We start from the raw sequence: 8430 nt of genomic DNA, 5'->3' as shown, positions 1-8430 counted from the left end.
AAAACACGGCTGGGAGGGCACAGGGGCTTGGGGAGAAAGCCACGTTTATCAGGTGTCCGCTGTGCGCCAGCAGCAGGGCCAGGCTGGGTGCGGGAGGGTGAGTGAGACATGGTTCTCTCCTCAGAGTCTGGAGGACGGAGCAGACAGGTCAGGAAGGAGCAGGGCCTTACCAGGAAGTGACTGCAGCGGGGTGGGAGCAGAGTGGGGGACACAGCCCTGCCTCAGGGGTCGCGAATGGGTTTTTGGACATTCTCTGTGACTTGAGGTTTTCGCGGGGTTCCCAGGCCGACAGGGTAAGGGAAAGTTACTCGAGGCCGGGAGAACAGCCAGTGCACAGGCATGGGGCTCAGACCACATGGTCGGCCAAGGGAGTGCCGATGTCCTCCCCCCAGCTCACCCAGCCCCAGAGCGCCAGCGTCACCTCTCCTGTGACGCCTTCCTCTGCTTCCCCAAGGCCCTCCCCTCGGGTCTGCGCTGCACGTGTGGTTGTGTGTCGTAGCGCCGGGTGCCGCGTGCTGCAGCCCCGGGCCCTCACCACGGCCTGGGCTCGCTGCCGGCTCGGCCGCCCGCCTCACCTTCCTGCCAGGCACACGGCAGGGGGCGCAGGAAGCTCTGAAGCGAGTGGATGAGCGGCGCGCCCGAGCCAGAGGAGGTGCAGTGCGGTTGGAAGCGAGGTGCAGAGAAGTTCTGGGCCGTGTCATGCCGCGAAGGCGTCTGGGTGCAGGCTCCGCAGCCGTCACCGGTTTGGGGCGCAGGCCGATGTCAGGGTGGGGGTCACGCCAGCTCTGTGGCGGGTGCCAGCATGTTGGACCTGGCGGGCAGGTCCTGGCAGTAGGACATCTAGGGGGCCTCTGGCCCTCTGCATCCACACAGGAGCCTGAGTGTGGGGAGGGGGCTCTGGAGGTGGGGGTCCAGGGCGGCCTCAGCTAGCGTCTCTGACTGTGGATGACACGCAGTAATGCCTCGTGTAATGTCACTGGATAGGCGTCCAGAGGGAGGGGAGCTTTGGGGTTGGTAGGGCTCGGTGATGTAGTAGCGTCATCGAGGTTCCTTTCATCTCTCTGCCTCAGCCTCCTCTGGGCACGGCTGGCCCCCGTGATTGCAGGACGGTGGCGGCGGTTTCAGGAACCACACTCATGCCCACCGGTGCTCGGTGGCAGAGAGAAGCCATTCCTTTCGGTCTCTCCTTCCGGGGAGCAAGGAGCCCTTTGCTGGAGGTCCCTGAGCAGACCGCCACTCACACCTTGTTGGCCAGAGTTGGGCCATGTGCTAATTCCTGCACTAGTCACTGGCCTGTGATGGGGCGCACCGTGGGTGGCTTAGACCACTGAGGGCGGAGGTCTGGGGCAGGGCTGGGGTGACTGTGCCCTGCAGCTGATGGTGTGGGAGGGGCCGCAGGTCAGGTGTGTGCAGGGACTAGCAGCGCCCCCTGCAGGGCGCTGGGGAAGGGCGTTCTTGGGAGGAGGAGCAGGGTGGGGGGCCCAGGGCACAGTGGGAAGGCTGGGGAGGGAGAGGGGGAGATGGTGGACACCGGGAGGCCAGCAAGCCAGCGTGGAGGGGAGGCTGGCACACCAGGATGGTTCCAAAGGGTGCATGAGGCAAGGCTCCCTGGCTGGCCTCCAGCGTCACATTAGACGCTGGCAGAGAGAGGTGCCAGCTCTAGGCTCGATGGCTCAGCAGTCTGGGCCTCTCGGGGGCAGGTGTGGTGAGGCCTGTTCGGTAGGAGGGAGGCCGTGGGAGAATGGGCTCAGCGTGGCCTGTTTCAGACACTCGCCCACACACCGCATGTCCGCCCAGCCACAGCATGAACTCAGGTGGCCCAGCGTGGCACAGGGGCAGCCTGGTGCTGTGGGCAGAAGGTAGTGTCCTCAGCTGCGTGGTGATGAGCTGTCTGGAGCTGCTGCCAGGCAGGAAGCTGCATTCCTGGCATGGTGTCCTTCGTTTCTGTGCGAATTCCGGGCAGGAATGGGCCGATGGGGCGGGATTCAGGGTGCAGACATAGGGCAGGCGTGACACGAGGTCTGAGAAGCACCGAGGCCGTTTCTGCATCAGCTGCTTTCTCGACAGCTCCGCCTGTCTCAGACGCCCCCAGTGCCCGCCCGTCAGCCAGGGTGGCTGGAGCAGCGGGGACATGCCGGGCCCCCTCTTGCTCCAGCCTGGTTTGCAGCAGGCGTCGGGGCTTGTGTCATGGTGGCTCTTGAGAGGGCGAAGGAGTGGCACCTACAGGCTTTGTAAAGTCTGGGCTCACAAGTCCTAGGTTATTACTCTAGAGGGACACTGCTCTCTGTGTCACCTAGATCTCTTTACATCACCCCGTGGGACAAAGAGATGCAGGCACTCCGGCGATTGGTGTCACTGTGAGTCACAGGACCTTTGTCTCTGACCCAGCAGGCCTGTCTTGTCAGTGCCATGAATCTGCGACGGGCTAATTTGGTAGCCTGGATGCCGGCCGAAGTCGTAGACGCATGCCATTTTGATTTGTACCGAGCCCCTGAACCCACTTGGTTGAGTTCTCACTGTGTCCTTCCCTCCACATGCGCTGTTGCAAGAAGTCATCGAACAGCCATTCAGCGCCTCTCTGTCGAGGGCCTCTGTGCGCCAGGGGTACCCCGAGGCCCAGGGGCGGAGCAGGGATGAGACAGACAGACCACCCCTCTCCCCACCGTGACCAGCGTCCTGGCGAAGCGTCCTCCGTGCCGCAGCTTTCTCTCTCTGCCTTGTCTCTGTCTCTGTCTCGCCGGAACCTAAGTCCGCCACCGATGCTTATTCTTGTCCCTTCTCTAACCACGAGACCTGCCATGCCCTCCTCCAGGAGAACCATTTCTTCTCTGAACTCCGTCTCAGATGGGCACCGCCAGCGCCGCTCGCTGTGAGACTGAGAGCTTGGACCCTCCCTGATTTTGCCACCAACCCAGTGACGTTGGACATGTCACCTTTACTTTCGTAAGCGTCCATGTCATGTGTGAAGTAGGTGCAGGACGTGCACCCTGCTGGGCTGGTGGAGGGGTGGGAGGGGATGCCGCATGTGCAGCCCCCGTCCCTCGGTCGTCGGCGAGAGCCACGGGCCACCGGAGGGGAGAGCCCGCGCTCCGGGTTTTCAGCGCTCCTCTGAGTCCCGACTCACGGTGGCTCAGACCTGTCCTGTCTGCCTCCCTTTACACCCTGGATGCCACACATTCCCGTCAGGCGTCAGGCCGTTCCCGCCCAGAATACGCGGAAACAAAGGACTCCACACCGGGAACGCGGCTTCCTGCCCGGCACCAGCTCCAAACAGTTCATCACCACGCAGATGAGAACTGACTTCTGCTGCCATAGCCACTGCTGCTGGCTGCGCCATCGCTGACTTTTGAAGCTCCTTAAAAATGGGCAGACCATGGTCAGTGGCCACGCCGCCCTGAACACGCCTGATCCCGTCTGATCTCAAGCCAAGCAGGGTCGGGCCTGGTTAGTACTTGGATGGCAGACCACCTAGGAAGACCAGGGGCTGCAGGTTTGAAAAATAAAAAATAAGGGCAGACCACGTAGCGTGGAGTGACGACGTCACCGAGAGTTGCAGCTTCGTTCCCCTCAGGGTTCTTCCTTGAGAAATTGTACCTTTTTCCCCCTTAGAAGCATTTCACGGTTAATTTTTTTACAAGAACTATTTTAAAACAGTGTTGCCAATAGTTTCTTCGTGCCCGTGTAAGGGCAAATAGAAACTGAAGGTGAGAGGCTGAATTCTGTGGAAAATGAGAGCGGACCCCCCACTTCCCTTCCTTGGAGCATCTGCTTAGAGTTTGCGGCTTGTGGGTTGTCGCCCTGTCTCTTTGTGACGTATGCGCATCTTTTTTAAAGCTCAGCAGGCCTCTGTGGGCTTTCAGACCTGGACACCGTCTCTTCTATGGTTCTATGGCAGCCCCTGAGGGAGATGCTGTCCCATCCCCAGTTTCTGCAGGAGGGCACGAGCTTCCTCCTTGTGGAACGACCTCCTGTCATTAAGACTTGAGAAGTTTATTTTTTCTTCGAATAAAGCCAGCTAGCTGACAGGAGTGGTCACCCAGCTACCGCATGAATGCGGGACGAACTGTGCGGGGCGGGTCTTTTTGCCTGAAGATTTGTTCTGACTTGTCTGAGGACACGTCTGTAGAACGAGCCGTGTCTGCTGGGCTGTGTAAACGGGCGAGGTCCCCGCCCGCCGTCGCAGCCTCTGACCGCACATCGCAGTCTGCTTTGGTGCTCATTCAATCACAATGTGTCCCTTCTCTTCTCCCGTTGTGGGGAGGTTTTTTGGGTTGGGAGACTTGCTTTTAATTAGGTTTCCCCAGTGGACACCAGAACGAAACATTTAAAACCCCAGTCACAGAGGACGCCAGTGGGAGGCTCGGCGCGGAGCGGGGGGAGGCGCCCCAGCAGTCACGGGAGGCGGAGCGGCGTCCTGCTGTGCCTTCGCCAGCCGGGGTGCGGTCCTCTGACCCTGGCCTCGGGAGGTGCGGTGTTCCCGTCTGCCCAGGGCTGGAGGCCCTTTGCCTTAGACTTTTCAGAACATCGAAGTCTTAGCTGATAATTCAGACTCCACCTGGGCCTGTGACGCCGACTCTGCAGGTCATCACACGGGGCTGTCAGGAGCCAGCAGTCACTGCCACCGGTGTCGATGGCCGTCCTAGGGTTGCGCGGTGCCAATGTATGTCTCCGCGTGTCGTGGCCGTAGCTCTGTGTCCTTTGAAGAGTTTCTCTCAGAAAACCCGTGGTCGGTTTACCCATTCCCACCCATGGCTGCCGCCTGAGCAACTTCGGGGTGCGTCCAGATGGTGGTTTCTGCTGCTGCTTGTCTGTCGCACACGGAGCTGGCTGTGCAGGTCAGGGCACGGGGTCGGTTTTACTCTCTACTAGCTGGCGACTAAGTTATTTTGGACTTCTATGTCCTCATCTCTTCCTTTGGAAAATGGTGACAACACATAGAGTCATGTGCCATTGCCTGCGTGTGGCCAGAAGATGTGGACTTGGTGCGACTGTCTCCTTGTCACTCAGGTCTCACCTTGTAGACAGGCCATCCCTGACCGTGCTTGACGAAGCCCCAGCCACCGCTGTTCGGTCACCTTATTTTAACTATTACCAGCTGATGTCGTCCCTCCCCTTCCTTCCTGTCTCGCGTCAGAATTCAGGGTCCACGAGAGCAGCTGGCTCAGCTGCCTGTTACTACAGAGCCCCACGTGAAGCAGGGCCTGGCTCACAGTCGGCCCTCGCCAGGGGAGGCTGGCATGCTCGCTCGCTGGCATTTAGTGCCATCTTCCCAAAGCTTTGAAAGAGACCTTTGTAGTTCCAAGCCGGGCTTCCTGCCTGGCCTCCCGGCCCCTCATATTTCACATGGAGCCTTTTCGCAGTGAGCTGCTGGTCCATTCTGACTTTTAAGCACTGAATATGGTCTAATAGCCTCATGTTTCAGATTTCCCAAACTCCCACTTTTTAAATGTCTCCTGGCAGGAGCATCTTTTTTCAGTCTTTGGGTAACATGATAATCTGTGATATTAGAGGGATTTCCCAGAGACCCCCCAGATGGAACCAGGAACTGCAGTCACCAAGGCCTTTACCCGAAGGGGCTATGGACCTGAGCCATCCGAGATAGCGACATTCGGCGAAAGGCAGAGCGGGGGCTGCCAGATTCCAGAGGCAGAGTTCCTGATGCATTCTGCTGTAATTTGAATTTGACTCACTGTGAGCGTAAGGGTCGAATCGGATGTAAGAAGCAACTTCAGCCAGACCACAGGCCTTTGAGATCTCAGTGCAGGAGGGTTATCAGCAGAAATAAACACCTGGGCAGACATCAGATCTGGGCCCAGGCCCCAAGCTCCACAGGCCTGTCTACAGCCCGGAGGGGTGGGGTTGGCACGTTCTGAACACAAGAGATCACATTCTAAACTCGTCCCCACGCAGGAGAAGTCAGTTGTCAGACACTCATGTGAGGAAGCTGAAAACCTCAAAAAGCTATAGTGCTCTGCGGGCATTTCAAACACTCACATTTCCTAAACTACTCTTTCTTCTGAGAAAGAACTTGTCTTTCCAAAGCATATGGCAGAAGCGTACTTGGTACATACTGAAATCCTTGGTTTTGGTGATTATGATGTAGCTGTTTCCATGCTAAATGATGCCCCCTGCTGGGTCATGGAGATGCAGGAGCCACCATTGGCTGTAGCTGCGAGTTTATTGTTTTTAACAATCTCAGAAGGCCCGAGGAAGAAGGAACCAAATGCCAGCGGGTGCTCCTGGCCAGCTTATGTCTTGGAGACGAACGGACACGGAAAGAGGAGGAGGAGGAGGAGGAGGAGGAGTAGGAGGAAAAGGATAAAGAGAAGAAAATAATACAGAGAGGGAGAATAGTTACTTTTTCTTTTCATGGAAGTCATTATACTGTCAACAAGCCACTTTAAGTAGAGGCTTTGGTTTTTGATGGAGCGGAGGATCTTGTGAAGGGATGGTCATGCTAGAGCACCACCTCCTGGTAGAAGCTGTCTTGGAGCTCGGGGTGCAGAGAGGCTCGTGGGGAACAGAGTGGGGAGGGGCCGTGGCAGGGGCTTGGCTTCCGCGGGCGAGCATCTGAGCATCTTTACTTAACGGGCATTGATCTTCCACTTCTCAGCTCCCAGACCACACGCACACATCTGGGAGTCTGTCTTTCAGAGGGGGAAAGTGTGCAGGAGAGCTCTCCTTAAAAATGAGTGGCCCTGAGCCAGGAACATCCCAGCTGGTATGTAGAAGTAAGTCCCCCTTGTAGATCGCCAGCTGGTCCCCTGCTTGTCACCCTCAGCGGACAGGGCCACCTGAATGCACAGAGTTCTCAGCTTTTCTTCCTGCTTCGGTTTTGCATATGAAGGGAAATCAAGGGTCATCGAACGTTTGAAGAAATTCTCCAGCGTGAAAGAGACAAAATAAACAGAAGAAATGACCCTGAAAAAACAGATTAATTTTGGGGGAGCAAAGGGAAACTTTCAAAAAGCCACACCTCAGATTAATATCCACAGAGACTCTAGAAGATACATTCGTTAACCAAGAACAGGGTGTCATGAAAAAGTAATGGTTAGGGGGAAAATAAAGCACTGAAAAGTGAGAATGCTCAAAAGGCTGGCAGATAAATTTTGGGAAGTTTTTTGGGAAGTTGAAAAAGAAGCCAAATGAAAGAGGTGAGAGAATCGGTTGAAGAAGGTCAGCGTCGGAACAACTGGAATTTCAGAAACGGGGAAAACGGAAGGAAATGATTTAACCTTCCCCTCCCCCCACCCCAGGATTATTTCAATAAACCCATTACGTGTTAACATACAAGACATTTTAGTGTCAAATCACATTTTTCGAAATCTTTTTAATGGCTGGCTTAGAAGAAAGCTGGAGGCTCATATCCGCTTCTGCATTCAGCCTGTTGCGATTTCTTGTTTGGGCTGAGGGAAAACATTTGAACCTAGAATTCTATACCCAGCCAAACTGCAACAGGAAGGTGGGAACGAGGCATTTTCAGATGTGCAGGGTCTGCAGTGTGACCTCGCACAGGGGAAGTCTGAGAATGTGCTGCAGCAAAGCGAGGGGGTGGGGATCCGGGGAGGGAACGCAAAGGCTGGGGTTTCAGGGGGCCGAGGAAGTCGTCCAGAAAATCAGCGAAGGGACAGCCAGAGGGACGCTGTGTGCTGTGCGCTGCGAAAGAGGTCCTTGGGGGACAACAGACTTGACGGAATAGGTGACATTATGCAGTATGTGGTAAAAGGAAATATCTATACTAGAAAACAGACCATAATTCTAAGTTTCAGGAGAAGCAGACAGCTGTGAAAGAGCGAGTCTTCCTCTTCTGCTCCTTGGCTCGGCAGTGAAGTCCCAGAATCACAAGCACGTGAACAGTGCTTACTGAACGCGAGCATTTAGCTGCATCCTGCAGACAAAGCAAAGGCAGCTCAGTGTTTGTTCTGAGCATGGTGCTGTCCGTGTTCGATCACAGGGGGCAGGGGGACAGCTGGCAGAAGTGGACGTAAGGGAGGGAGAGGAGCTGCGGGGCGCACGCGTTCCCGGGCGGCGCAGGTGAAGGGGGCATGTCGTCGATGGGACAGGAGACACAGCATCAGGGGATTGCTCATGTTCACGGAATAGCCAGGGAGGGCTCTGACCAGTGCCGTGGCCAGATCGGGACGTGGAGAAGGGCAGAGGGGAGGGAGAGGTTTAGGTAGCCACTTCCTCACCGGATGTAGTAAAGACAGCCGTGCAGGAAACTGATGAAATGAGAGTGCTGGAAGCCTCGTATTTTGCGATTCTGGAGGAAGAGGCCAGACCGGCTAAAACGAGGAGGCGGGAAGCGCATGCTGCTGCGTTCACTGCTCGTGTTACCGTTGCAGACGTGCAAGAGGAATGGAGGTGTGTGGCCCGGGCACACGGTGAGGCCGGCGGAGCTCCCCGGCTTGGCTTGCGTCTGGGATCCTG

The 8430-nt window shown here is 56.6% G+C and overlaps 1 pseudogene; it reads left to right on the top strand.

Moving 5' to 3' along the window:
- Window positions 1–3376: 3376 nt before the first annotated feature.
- On the top strand, window positions 3377–3493 carry LOC112484112 (annotated as a pseudogene).
- Window positions 3494–8430: the final 4937 nt, after the last annotated feature.

This window comes from Pteropus alecto, unplaced genomic scaffold (assembly GCF_000325575.1).
Source record: "Pteropus alecto unplaced genomic scaffold, ASM32557v1 scaffold60, whole genome shotgun sequence".
NCBI lineage: Eukaryota > Metazoa > Chordata > Mammalia > Chiroptera > Pteropodidae > Pteropus > Pteropus alecto.
This window is presented reverse-complemented; position numbering and strand designations above follow the sequence as displayed.